Source organism: Protopterus annectens, chromosome 9.part0 (genome assembly GCF_019279795.1).
Source record: "Protopterus annectens isolate FY-2018-M chromosome 9.part0, PAN1.0, whole genome shotgun sequence".
NCBI classification, from domain to species: Eukaryota; Metazoa; Chordata; order Ceratodontiformes; family Protopteridae; genus Protopterus; species Protopterus annectens.
This window is the reverse complement of record NC_056743.1, coordinates 414,357,403-414,369,922: the sequence shown is the minus strand read 5'-3', so window position 1 is coordinate 414,369,922 and position 12,520 is coordinate 414,357,403. Positions and strand designations below refer to the sequence as shown.

Genomic DNA, 12,520 nt, shown 5'->3' with positions numbered 1-12,520 from the left:
GGGGGGAATGTGTAGAAAAACATCCCTGTCCATGAGAATGACAGGGCATCCACCTTCCAGACCAGAGGGTGTGGGACTCTGACACAGAACTTTGGAAGTTGTCTGTTCATAGGGGAGGCAAAGAGATCTATTTGAGGTGTAACCCATTGGTAAAGAATGTCCAGAAACACATCCCTGTGAATCATCCACTCATGGGCTTGTGTCATGGATCAGCTCAGTGTGTCTGCCTAAACATTTTGAACTGAGAGAATATAAACAGCTGTAAGAATTACCTTTGCTTGAAGAGGAATCTCCCATGCTTGGACTGCTAATCTACCCATCAGGTGAGATTTTGTACCCTCCCACCCCAGCTTGTTCACATACCAAAGAACTGTGGTGTTGTCTGTGAACAGCTTCAAAGGGTCTGGTAGAAGAGATAACCTGAAGGCTTTAAGGGCCAAAGCATAAAAATTGGCAGGAACACCACAGCTTCACACAATGAAAGTATTTATTTGTAAAAATGTACCAGATAAGCACTTTCACATTGTAAAACCAATGCTTCTTCAGATCATAAAAACACAAAATCACAGCTCAGTTTAAAAACAATAGATGTTCAATCAACTATGTTAATTCATCACTTCATTAAACCAATTTCCTCCTTTTCAGTACAGATTTTAAAGGGACACGAGCATTAATACCAGGATGTTTATTAGCCTGTAGCCTCAAGATCCATTTAAGTTCTACTGTTTCAGTATAGTTAGTGAGATCACCCCCCCTCCCCCGGTGACCCACATGCACTATTTGTAGTACTCTTATAAACAAACTCATACCAAACATTTTCTTTAATATGTTTAGCTAGTGTACTGTTCATACTGTAAGTCCTAATCTCAAAAGAATGACTAAAAATTCTATATTTTAATCTCTTGTTGGTCTTACCAACATATAATCCCACACAGGACTTGCATTTGGGTAAATAAATCACATTTGCTGTACTACAATCTGCATGTAATCTGGAACTAAAAATATATTTCATCCATGGATGTTTAAACACTTGTTCATGTAAAATATATGTACAGGCTCTTCAATGCCTGCAACTGTATGTACCAAGTCTGGCAGATAGCAAATTTCATGACCTCGTATTACAATTCCCTGTGCACAGTAGTCTTTTCAAGTTTAAACACTTTTTGTACATAAAAGAGGGACTATTCCCAACTATTTCAGCTGTCCTGTTGTCACTAGTGAGTATTCCCCAGGTTTTTGTATATTACATACAGAGCAAACATCATTTGTGTACTTCAAATCTGAGTTTACAGACAAAGCTCCTATCCTTATGTACACTAGAAGCACGTCTGGAGAAATATGGGGCAGCAGTGGTTTTTCTATCCTTGATCACCCTCTCCTTATGTTGTATCAGAAGGTCCTTCTTATAGCCCCTTTTCAAAAAAATGTTGACTCAATGCATTAATATTTTCATGAAATGCTTCCTCTTGTGTGCACAGCTTACAGGCTCTCATGTATTGGCCTCTTACTACATTAGGATATATATGCCTGGGGTGCATACTATCAAAGAGAAGTAACTATTTTTCCAACATTCCTTTCGGAATAAATTGGTATCTATCTGACCAGTTTGGTTAACCAATAATCATACATCCAAAAAATCTATCTGTTTCTGTGACATGGACATAGTAAACCTCAAAAATTCAGTGGTATGGTTAATGTAGTGAAGAAAACCATGTAATTCGTCTTGGCCCCCTCCCCACAAGATAAAAACATCGTCCACAAAACAACAGTAGAATCTAATGTGTGGTCTGTATATATTGTTATTGTCAAGCAAAAATTATTCCTCCCATGACTTAATTACTGCATTTGCATATGAATTTGCACAGGGGGTGCCCATGGCCACCCCCCCATTTCTGTGCATATAAGCAGTCACCATACAAGATGACTAAATAAAACAGCACAGCCTGTGCATATATTTCACATGAAAAAAGTTATGTACCTACCATAACGTTCCATGTTAGTTGTCTTCTTCTCGCCTTCTTACTTGCTGGTTGGGTTTGGAGCCAATCCTCGGCTCCGACTCGGCCATCTTCAAAAGCTCGAGAGCTGCTTACTGGCTCGAGGCCCCCTATATCCCATGATGCCTGGCGCTAGATACCCAGATCTCGTTTGGTAAGTCTAACTGCAGACATAATAATAAAGGAATCCTATCCTAGAATACATAAGTCCTACTGGAGAGACTACTAGTCAGAAAGGAATAGCCAGAGAAGACTCAGCCAGTGAAAAATCAAGAGGAACTCTTCTCAGTCCACTAGGATAGGGGGATGGAGGGTGGGACGCAAGAAAGAAGGCAAGAAGACGACAACCAACATGGAATGTTATGGTAGGTACATAACTTCTTTATGTTAAGTTGTCTAGCTCGCCTTCATTCTTGTTAGTTGGGACAGCGTCCCTAGCACCTAAAATCCTGGGTGGCTCATCGGAAAAGACTCTTCAGAACAGTGGAACCAAAATCAGCTCTGCTCCTGGAAACCAAATCCAACTTTTAATGCGAAATGAAAGTATGTGGGTTGGCCCACGTAGCCGCAGCACAAATAGATTCCATGGGCAACCTAGCCTGAAAGGCCACCAAAGTAGCTAAAGCTCTGGTGGAGTGACCTTTTGGTTTAACTGGCAATTCTTTATTCCTGAGTTGATATATGAATGTGCTGATAGAAGTCAACCACCTGGATAAGGTTACCTTGGAGACCGGAAGACCTTGTTTACCTACTGCATAAGACAGGAAAAGTTGATCTGATTTTCTAATGTCCTTGGTTCTACACAAATAAAAGCGTAGCTGCCTGTGAACATCTAACTAATGCAACTTATATTCCGCCCTGTTGGAGTGGTTAGGAAAAAACACAGGAAGGTCTATGGACTGATTCAAGTTACTCTCTGAAGAGACCTTAAGAAGGAAGGATGGATTAGTCCTAAGAGCAACCCTGTCATTGTGGAACACGAGGTATGGGGGATGAATAGAAAGAGCCTGTAGTTCTGAAACTCTTCTGGCTGAAGTAATAGCTAGCAGAAAAAGGGTTTTCCAAGATAAGAACTTCAATGAACAAGAAGCTGCAGGTTCGAAAGGGGGCAAAATTAGAGAAGCTAAAATCAAATTTAGATCCCACAGTGGTGGAGGATCTCTCACTGGGGACCTGAGCAGAGTTGTTCCTTTGAGAAAGGCTTTACACAGCTTATGAGACATGATATTGTTTTCCAACAGGCCAATGTGAAAATCTGAAATTGCAGCTAACTGAACTCTAATTGCAGTGGAAGCAGACCCAGCATGGAAGAGTTCTGCAAGAAATTCCAAAATGTAGTGTACAGGGGCCGAAAAGGGGTCTATACTTTTAGCCTCTGCCCAGGAAAAAAAAAGTTTCCACTTACTAGCGTAAGTTTTCTGGTCGTAGACTTGTGTGATGACAAAATGATTTTGCGCACAGAGGGGGAGATATCTGGAAGCCTGGCTAAAGTTGGAAGTGGAGCAAGCAAGCCGTGAGCTGGAAAGAGTGTAGGGATTGGTGCAGCCCGCCCGATTGATGAATCAGGAGGTCTGGAACTAGGTCCAGAGTCCAAGGCTGCTCGAGAAGATAGCGATGCAGGAACGGGAACCATATTTGTCGAGGCCAGTAAGGAGCAATGAGGATAATTTTGCAACTCAATACGGTAGCTTTCTGAATTAGCTTCGGGATTAGGGGAAAAGGAGGGAATATATAAAAAAGTCCCTGAGGCCAATCGTGGACTAGAGAGTCTCTAGGGGAATGCCCGGGAAGTGGAAGGAGAGAGAAGAAATTGCTGCACTTGCTGTTGAAGGGAGGTGCAAAAAGGTCGCAGAATGGTTGGCCCCATTTGCGAAAGATTTGGTCCGCAACTACCTGGTTCAGAGACCACTCGTGAGGCATGAGAATTGCTCTGCTCACTCTGTCTGCTATGACGTTGGACCTCCCAGGGATGTGCGTTGCAATCAGAAACCGCTGGGAAGAGATCGCCCACTGTCAGAGTCTGAGTGCTTCTCGACATAGGGGGTAGGACCTGATTCAGCCCTGCTTGTTGATCGCCCACTGTCAGAGTCTGAGTGCTTCTCGACATAGGGGGTAGGACCTGATTCAGCCCTGCTTGTTGATGTACCACGCTACAGACATATTGTCCATTTGAATTGCAATGGTCCCGGTAGGAAGAGAGTCCTGAAGAGCCTGCAACGCTAAGAGCATGGCCCTCATCTCCAAGACATTTATGTGCAGACGGTACTCGTGAGGTTGCCAGGTGCCTTGGACTGTTCTGCCCTGATAATGCACCCCCACCCGATCAGGGAGGTGTCCGTGGTCACCGTAGCAACTGGAGGGGGGAGAACAAATGGTCTGCCGTGGAGCACTGATGTGGAGACCATCCATCACGCAAGGTGCTTCTTGCATGCTTGTGTGATCATAATCATGTAAGACATGGGAAGCTGCTGGAAGGACCATTGGGTGAAAATAAGCCACTGGGGAATCCCCTTGTGAAAACGAGCTAGAGGGACAAGTACGATCGCTGCTGCCATGAGACCCAGAGTTTGAAGGACAAACCTGGCTTGAATTCTTTTGCATGCTAATAAAACCTTCACATGCTGATGAATCACAAACACCCTGTCTGGTGGGAGGCTCGCTAACATGTCTTTGGTATTTAAATTTGCGGCTATAAAGGTGATAGATTGACAGGGCGACAATGCAGACTTTTCAAAATTTATTGTGATACCTAGCCTGGAGCAAGTGTCGATAGTGCAGTCTCTGGCTCGCAGAAGGTGATGTCTGGTGGTAGCAGTGAGGAGCCAGTCATCGAGATATGGAAACACCTGGAATCCTTGCCATCTCAGGTGAGTGGTAACTACTGAAATACATTTGGTAAACTCCCTGGGGGCTGTGGTGAGACCAAAGGGCAGAGCTCTGAACTGATAATGGCTGGCAACCAGCCGGAAGCGAAGGAATCTTCTGGAGCGTCTGTCCATTTTGATGTGGTAGTACTCATCCTGAAGATCTATAGAGCACATCCAATTGTCCTGACCCAGGAAGGGTAAAATGGACTGTAGCATGACCATTCGGAACTTCTTTCTTTGTACAGACCTGTTCAGTCTGCTGAGATCCAGAATGGGTCTCCAGTCCCCTGTCTTTTTTGGTACCAAAAAGAACCTTGAGTAAATTCCGGATCCTTGTTGGTCTGCTGGGACTTGCTGGATGGCCCTTTTTCTTAGCAGTTTTGAGACTTCTTAAACTGCTTGGTCCCTTAGATTGGGTGGAACATCTGGCAGGGACTTGTTTGACCTTAAGGGGGTGCGAACGAAGGGAATTCTGTAGCCTCCGGATATGACGGACTGTACCCATTTGTCTTTTGTCATTGTCTTGCCAGGCTCTTGGGTACAGCAATAATCTTCCCCCAACTGCCTCCAGAGGTGGGCAACACTTCAGGGATGCTGGAAGGGTTTCTCAGAGAAAGATTCTTTGCCGCCCTAATTTTGTGGACCCCCCCTCTGCCACGAGGGCGGCGTCTGTTATTGTTCCCCCCTCTGCTCCTGGATGGGAACTCACCACGTGTGTCCGGCAAGGCTCCCTGGGATTTCCGGAACCACATCTTTCCACTCTTCTGACCCTTAGGATATGGTCTGGAAGGAGTGGAAAAATGGACTCCTACAGCAGAGAGAGTCTCGCCTTCCTGCTCACACCTGGTAAGGGTATCTTTCACCTGTGATCCGAAGAGAGAGGAACCATCAAAAGGGGTGTTGGTGAAAGACGCTCTGAAAGGTTCCGCAAAGTTACATAGCCGCATCCAAGCGTGCCTCCTTAGGGCCACACCTGTGCCTGCGGCTCTACTCGCACCATCGGCTGCATATGAAATGAGCCTCATGGAGGAGTTTACCACTGAATTAAGAGTCGCCAGCTGGGAGGCTGCCTTAGCCTGGGGCCCCCTCAGCTGATGGATCTTGGAGGCTATCTCCAAGCTCTTTCAGGAGATCCTTCTGAAGACGGGTAAAGTGGCACAGGTAATTCAGGGACCGCATGGAAAAGGTCGCTGAAGAGAACATCTCCTTCACATATCTGTCCATCGTCCTGGACTCCTTGTTAGGGGGATGGACAGATGAAGTTTCAGCCAACTCCATTTTTGTGGACGCCGCTACCACCATGGCAACAATGGGGGCACCTTTGTTCAAGAACTGTTTGTCCTGCAGTGCAGTAATGAATTTGGCAGGTCTTCTAGGGGTTGGTTCCACTGTGTCTGGAACTGTCCACGCCTTCCGAGCCACCACAGACATCAGTGGGTCGAAAGGCGGAGACACCCAGGAGGTGGAAAGTCGGGATCCAAACGCATCCAGGAATACAGACTCATCCTCGGAAGGGCTTAGGGTAGTCCAGTTCCCCCTCTGCCTAAGCATCTCAAGGATGTCTGAGAAGGAGACATCTTCAGAGGGGGATCTTGGGGACCCTTCCGACGCCTCTAAGTCAGTATCCAATGTGACAGGCTCGGGGGAGTCAACATGCTTTCTCTTGCATTTCCTCTTGTGAGGTGGCTCCTCTGAATGATCAGGGGAGGCCTCGGAAGAGGAGGATACACACAAAGGGGTGTCTTGGAGTGCTGGATCCCCACGCTTGGGGTCTGGAAGAGGGGCAGAGGCTGATGCATGCACCCTAGGTGGAGGAGCCGATGGGGTCGATCGTGGGACTGACTCAGGGGCCAGTACACTCCTCATCACCTCGAAGGTGTCCCTGCCCAGATGCAGAGAGGGCTCTGGTTCCGAAGAAACCAGAACCCCTCCCCGCACCAAGGGGGATGGCTCTGAGGCAGATGTGGGAGCCAAGCTCACTTGAGCTGAAGCTCTGAGTGGGAGAGCGGGTTCGGACAAGGGTCTGATGCCACTCGCCCCCTCGGAGCCGACGAGGGAGTCTCGGCGCCCAGATCCCTCCAGGGAAGGTACCATGGAAGGGATCGGAGCCAGCGACGGAACCGAAGTTGAGGGTATCAGAGCCGACGGTTCCACGACTCGAACCCCAACGAACTCCGGCTCCGAACTCAGAGGATGACTCTGAGGAGGAATATCTACAGCTGTGGACGGAGCCGACACCTGATGAGGGGGGCTGGACAACATTTTGGCCAGGGCCTGCGATTTTAACAGCCTACTGACCACTCTTTCCAAGTCATGGTCCGAAAGTCTAGAGGACCGGGAAGAGTGGGATGAGCGATGACTACGCTCCGACTGGAGCAGAGGCGACTTCGGAGCCGAAAGTATCGACTCCAGAGAAGGAGACCTGGACCTATTCCGACTCTGACTGCTCCGAAGAACGTGTCGGAGCCAAGATGGATTGTATGGCTTCACCCGATGATGGCTCCGAACTGGGAGCCAAAAGTTTAGGTGGCCTGGAAGATTTCACGGGCTGAGCCTTCGCTGGTGAATCTTGGGGTTTAAGCAAACCCCTCAGGATAAATTTGTTTGTGCGCTCCTGCAGGACTCCTGGGAATGAAAGCATGGCAGATCAAGCAAGAGTCCTGCAGGTGCACGGCGCCCAGACAATAAACACAAGAAGTGTGACCATCTGTCAGAGACATCTTCTGACAGCATGAGTCACACTTCTTGAATCCAGACGGTTTAGGATCCTTGGACATCCCGGAGGAAAACCAAGGACAAGAAACACACACAGAAAGGTTAAAGTAACTAACCATTAAAAATTACACACTACAGTTACCAAAACCAAACACTAACAGTGATAATAAAGGAATTTTTTTTTAAGAAGGAGATAGAGAGAAAAGGTTATCCTCTAACTTAAACGGAAAACCTTTCTGAGGTAAGGAAAGGGAGAGAAGGGAGGGAGAGGAAACTCTCTAACTTAAACGAGTTTCTTGGAAAAGTAATCGGGATCTAGAGAAAACTAGCTACAATACAACAGTCTAATCTAACGACTAATTCTACACTAAAAACTAGCAGTTTTGACAAGAAAAATACAATAATAAAAAGTTTTATATGACCTGAGCCAGTAGAACAACCTTGCAGCAGAAGCGGGAAACGAGATCTGGGTATATAGCGCCAGGCATCATGGGATATAGGGGGGCCTCAAGCCAGTAAGCAGCTCTCAAGCTTTTGAAGATGACAGAGTCGGAGCCGAGGATCGGCTCCGAACCCAACCAGCAAGAATGAAGGCGAGATAGACAACTTGACATCAAATGTTTAAACATCCATGGATGAAATATATTTTTAGACCCAGATTACATGCAGATTGTAGTACAGCAAATGTGATTTATTTAGCCACATGCAAGTCCTGTGCGGGATTATATGTTGGTAAGACCAACAAGAGATTAAAATATAGAATTTTTAGTCAATCTTATGAGATTAGGACTTGCAATATGAACAATGCACTAGTTAAACATATTAAAGAAAATGTTGGGCATGAGTTTGTTTTTAGAGTACTACAAATAGTGCATGTGGGTCACCGGGGGAGGGGGGGGGTGATCTCACTAACTATACTGAAACAGTAGAACTTAAATGGATCTTGAGCCTACAAGGCTGATAAACATCCTGGAATTAATGCTCGTGTCCCTTTAAAACCTGTACTGAAAGTGAAGAAATTGGTTTAATGAAGTGATGAATTAACACAGTTGATTGAACATCTATTGTTTTTAAACTGAGCTGTGATTTTGTGTTTTTATGATCTAAAGAAGCGTTGGTTTTACAAAGTGAAAGCACTTATCTGGTCCATTTTTACAAATAAATACTTTTCATTATGTGAAGCTGTGGTGTTCCTGCCAATTTTTATGCTTTGGATTTTCATTGTTCATTCGGCAGCTACCTTTATCAGTGGCTGGGACTTGGTTCTTGTGTTTGTCAAGGCTTTAAGGGCCAAGATCAGAGCCCTCATCTCTTTGATGTTGATATGTTGCTTCCGTAAGGAGGGAGACCACAGGCCTTGAACTTTTAGGTTCCCCAGAGTCGCTCCCCACCCCAGATCTGAAGAATCTTTGAACAGTTCTTGAATTGGAGAGAGAGGCTGAAGTGCAAGTCCTGTTTTCTGAGAAATTTGTTGAATCCAAAGAATTTCCTTCTTTAGGCAGGGAAGGAGTGAAAGAACATATTCTAGTGGATGAGCATGCCGGGAGCACAGTGATTTCAGGTACCACTAGAATTTTCACATATGGAGTCTGGCTAGGGGCATCATTGGTATAACTGAAGTCATGAACCCTAGCATCCTGAGGAATTCTGTAGCAGTCAGAGAGGACAGAGGAAGTAAGTGTTGGAATTAAGTCAGCAGAGACTGCATAGGTTCATACTAGGCTATCTGCCCTGGGGCAATTATAAGCCTAGCCCGATTCTGTATGGCTTACTCCACCCCTTGATTAGAGTATACTGTGCCCTTTTTAAGGTTTAGTTTACTGTGCCTCTGTCTAATAGTGACACGGGAGTAATCCCTGGGACAAACCTACGATCCCCCATCCACCTATCGAGATTCTTCTTGAAGAGATTCAGTGAAGTGCTCTGCCTCACATGAACTGGAATTCTATTCCAGAGCGAAGGGAGCCTCTGGGTTATGAACCTGTCCCTCCAGCAAGTTCTATTTATTTCTGTGCTGAGGTTCAAGTCCCTCAAGCGTGTGGCTCTAAGGGATTTAGATTTACTGAGGTGGAGCATGTCCATTAATTCTGGATTTGACATAGCTTTGTATGTCAGGCATAGATCGCCTCAAGTAGGCGGTATGCAACTGAGTAGAGCTGGAGTTTTTTAACCGAGCAGCATATGGCATCTGTTTGAGACCCTTGATCCTCTTGGTGAGATACTTTTGGGGTCTTTCTAATTGCTGCAGGTGTCGGGTAAGGTACATCCCAAAAGGGACATTGTATTCTATGATGGGCCTGATGAGGGATGAATAAAGGGCACGATTACCTCTCTTGATCTAGATGTGAAACCCTTCGTGATGAGGTGGGCTATGTAGAAGGTCTTTCTAACCACTTTGGCAATGTGGTTTTCAAAGGAGAGATTGCTATCAACTTGGGTCCCCAGGTCCCTAATAACTTTCTCTGTACTTAATGGGTTTCCGCCTATGTGGTAATTTGTGGGCACATTGTTTTTGCCAAAGGGTATGACTATACATTTTTTGGCATTTAGCTTTAAACCATGGCGCTGGCACCAGTTATCTGTCTCTGTGAGACCTTTTTGAAGGATGTTTGTGTCAGCTGGACAGTTGATTATGGCGCCCAGTTTGCAATCGTCTGCGAACTTGGTGAGCCATAGTCCTCCCACGTTTGCCTGTACCTCGGAAAAGTATATACCTAACAAGAGTGGTCCCAGGACAGAACCCTGTGGGATGCCACTTGTGACCGGTTTCGAGTCTGACATGGCTCCAGCAACTCTCACTCTGTGGGTTCTATCTTTGAGCCAGTTTGCGACCCATCTTGTGACATAGGGGTTTATATTTAAGCTGGACAGCTTATCTATGATGCCCGAGTGGGGTATTGTGTCAAATGCCTTTGCAAGGTCCAGATAGGCTGTGTGGACTACCTTCCCTTCATCTATGGCTTTGGTGACTGTTTCAAAGAAGTCAACCAGGTTCAGAAGGCAGGATCTGCCCTTGACAAAGCCGAACTGGGTAGGATCTAGTGTCTGTAGGTCCCCAATGTCTTTGTTTATGAGCTCCATGATGATCCTCTCCATAGCCTTGCAGACTAAGCTAGTCAGGATTATGGGGCGATAGTTTCCAGGGTCCGTAGAGGCTCCACCTTTGTGGAGTGGGACCACTGTTGCTGTACGCCATTCTGTGGGCACATATCCTGTAGTGAGGCTGAGATTGTATAGCTGTTTTATTTGAGGGATTAGTTCCACTTGGAGTTCATGTAGGACGCAACCTGGGACGCCATCTGGTCCCATGGAAGCAGTGTTTTTTGCTTTGGAGTGGGCAGCCTTCACCTGAGCATCAGAGATGTTTGGGAGGCAACCCTCTGCCGGGATAGATACTTGCTCTTTGGGGGGGGGGGGGGGGGAGTTTGCACTGAACCTGTCTGCCAGGATACTGGCGATGTCTGTGGGTTCAGTGTATTTTTTGTCGTTTAGAATCAACTCAGAACAAGTCTGGGAGTTGCATCCCAGGTTTCTAACATAACTGAAAAAAGCCTTAGGATTGTCTTTGGTGTCCTGTGCAATTTTTCTCTCGAAGCTGGCCTTGGAGGATTTTATGAGGGATCATAATTTTTTGCTAGTACTGATCAGAGATGCCTTCCCTATTAGGGATTTTGCTCTATCATGTAGTAGCTTCCTCCTTCTGTTGTACAGTTTATTTATGGCAGGGGTCCACCAGACTGGACGCCTGCCTTTGGATGATTGGGTCTTGGTTTTATTTGGGATAGCATGATCCATGCATTCCTGGAGATGTCCGTAGAATGCGTTTATATAGGATTCTACAGTTTGGGACGTAGTTTCCACTGGCCCTGGGGCCTTGAAGAATTCCACTTCGGTTTTGAGAAGTGAGAAGTTCGCTTTTGAGAAGTTTTTCACTGTGCTTTTCTGGGCTGGGGGTGGGGTCAGGATGTGGACATCCAGTGAAATTAATTTATGGTCTAATCTTACCAATGAGGGATATACTTCTGGTGTGGAGCATAGAGTCCCCATGTTGGTAATGATCAGGTCTAGTATGCTGTCCCCTCTTGTGGGAGTGGTGGCTAGTTGTTCCATAGCATTTGAGTTTATAATTTCCAGGAACCTTTGGGCTAAGGTGCTGGGGCTTGAGTAGTCCTCCCAGTCAATGTTTGGGTAGTTGAAGTCGCCCAATATAATGGTGTTCGGAGAGATCTTCATGTTCTCCAATGTTTTCAGGAAAGCCGAGTGGGATTCCTGACTTTGAGAGGGTGGTCTGTAGGATGTTGTAAACTGAAAAGCAGTCTTGCCCACTGTTAGTTGCATGTGGATGGTCTCCGATACTTCATGCAATGCCACTAATCTGGAGGTGTGGATATCCTTGATAAATATGGAAACTCCCACTCCTTTTGTGGTTCGGTCTGGGTTTTGGGGCCGAAAAGCATGATATGAGGTATAGCCTGGTAGTGCTGGGGTGCTCTCTGGAGCCTTGAACCAGGTTTCTGTCACTGCACAGATATCGATGTTCTCCATACTGAGGAGAGCTTCGAGTGCGTGCATCTTGAGGTTAAGACTTCTGGCGTTTAGCAGCATTACCCTTAGTTTCTTGTTCCTTGTGCTGTCTATGGGGGTGGGTTTGACTTTTGAGCCTTGCCTAAAAAAGGCACTATGGGGGTGGCAAGAGCCTTTGCCAATATCCGAAAGCCCAGTGGTGACAGGTGCAAGCCGTCCCTAGCGAAGCAACGTGGCTTGTCGAGCATGTCATCCCAGGCTGACAGACACTGGATCCCCTTTGAATGACACCAAAATTTTAGCCAATTGTTAAAATCGATCATTTTGTATTTGTACTGTGGCATCATTCTAGGTCAGTGTAAGATGCTGCTCAAGGTCAGGGTCATACCAGCCTGGGCTACATGATCAGAGAGCTCC

General features: G+C 46.2%; 1 protein-coding gene across 1 annotated transcript in view; it reads right to left on the bottom strand.

Annotated features, from left to right (window-relative positions):
- LOC122811243 (tumor necrosis factor receptor superfamily member 10A-like) overlaps positions 1-12,520 on the bottom strand; it is a 1,311,615-nt gene that overhangs the window by 901,030 nt on the left and 398,065 nt on the right. The window lies entirely within an intron of this gene.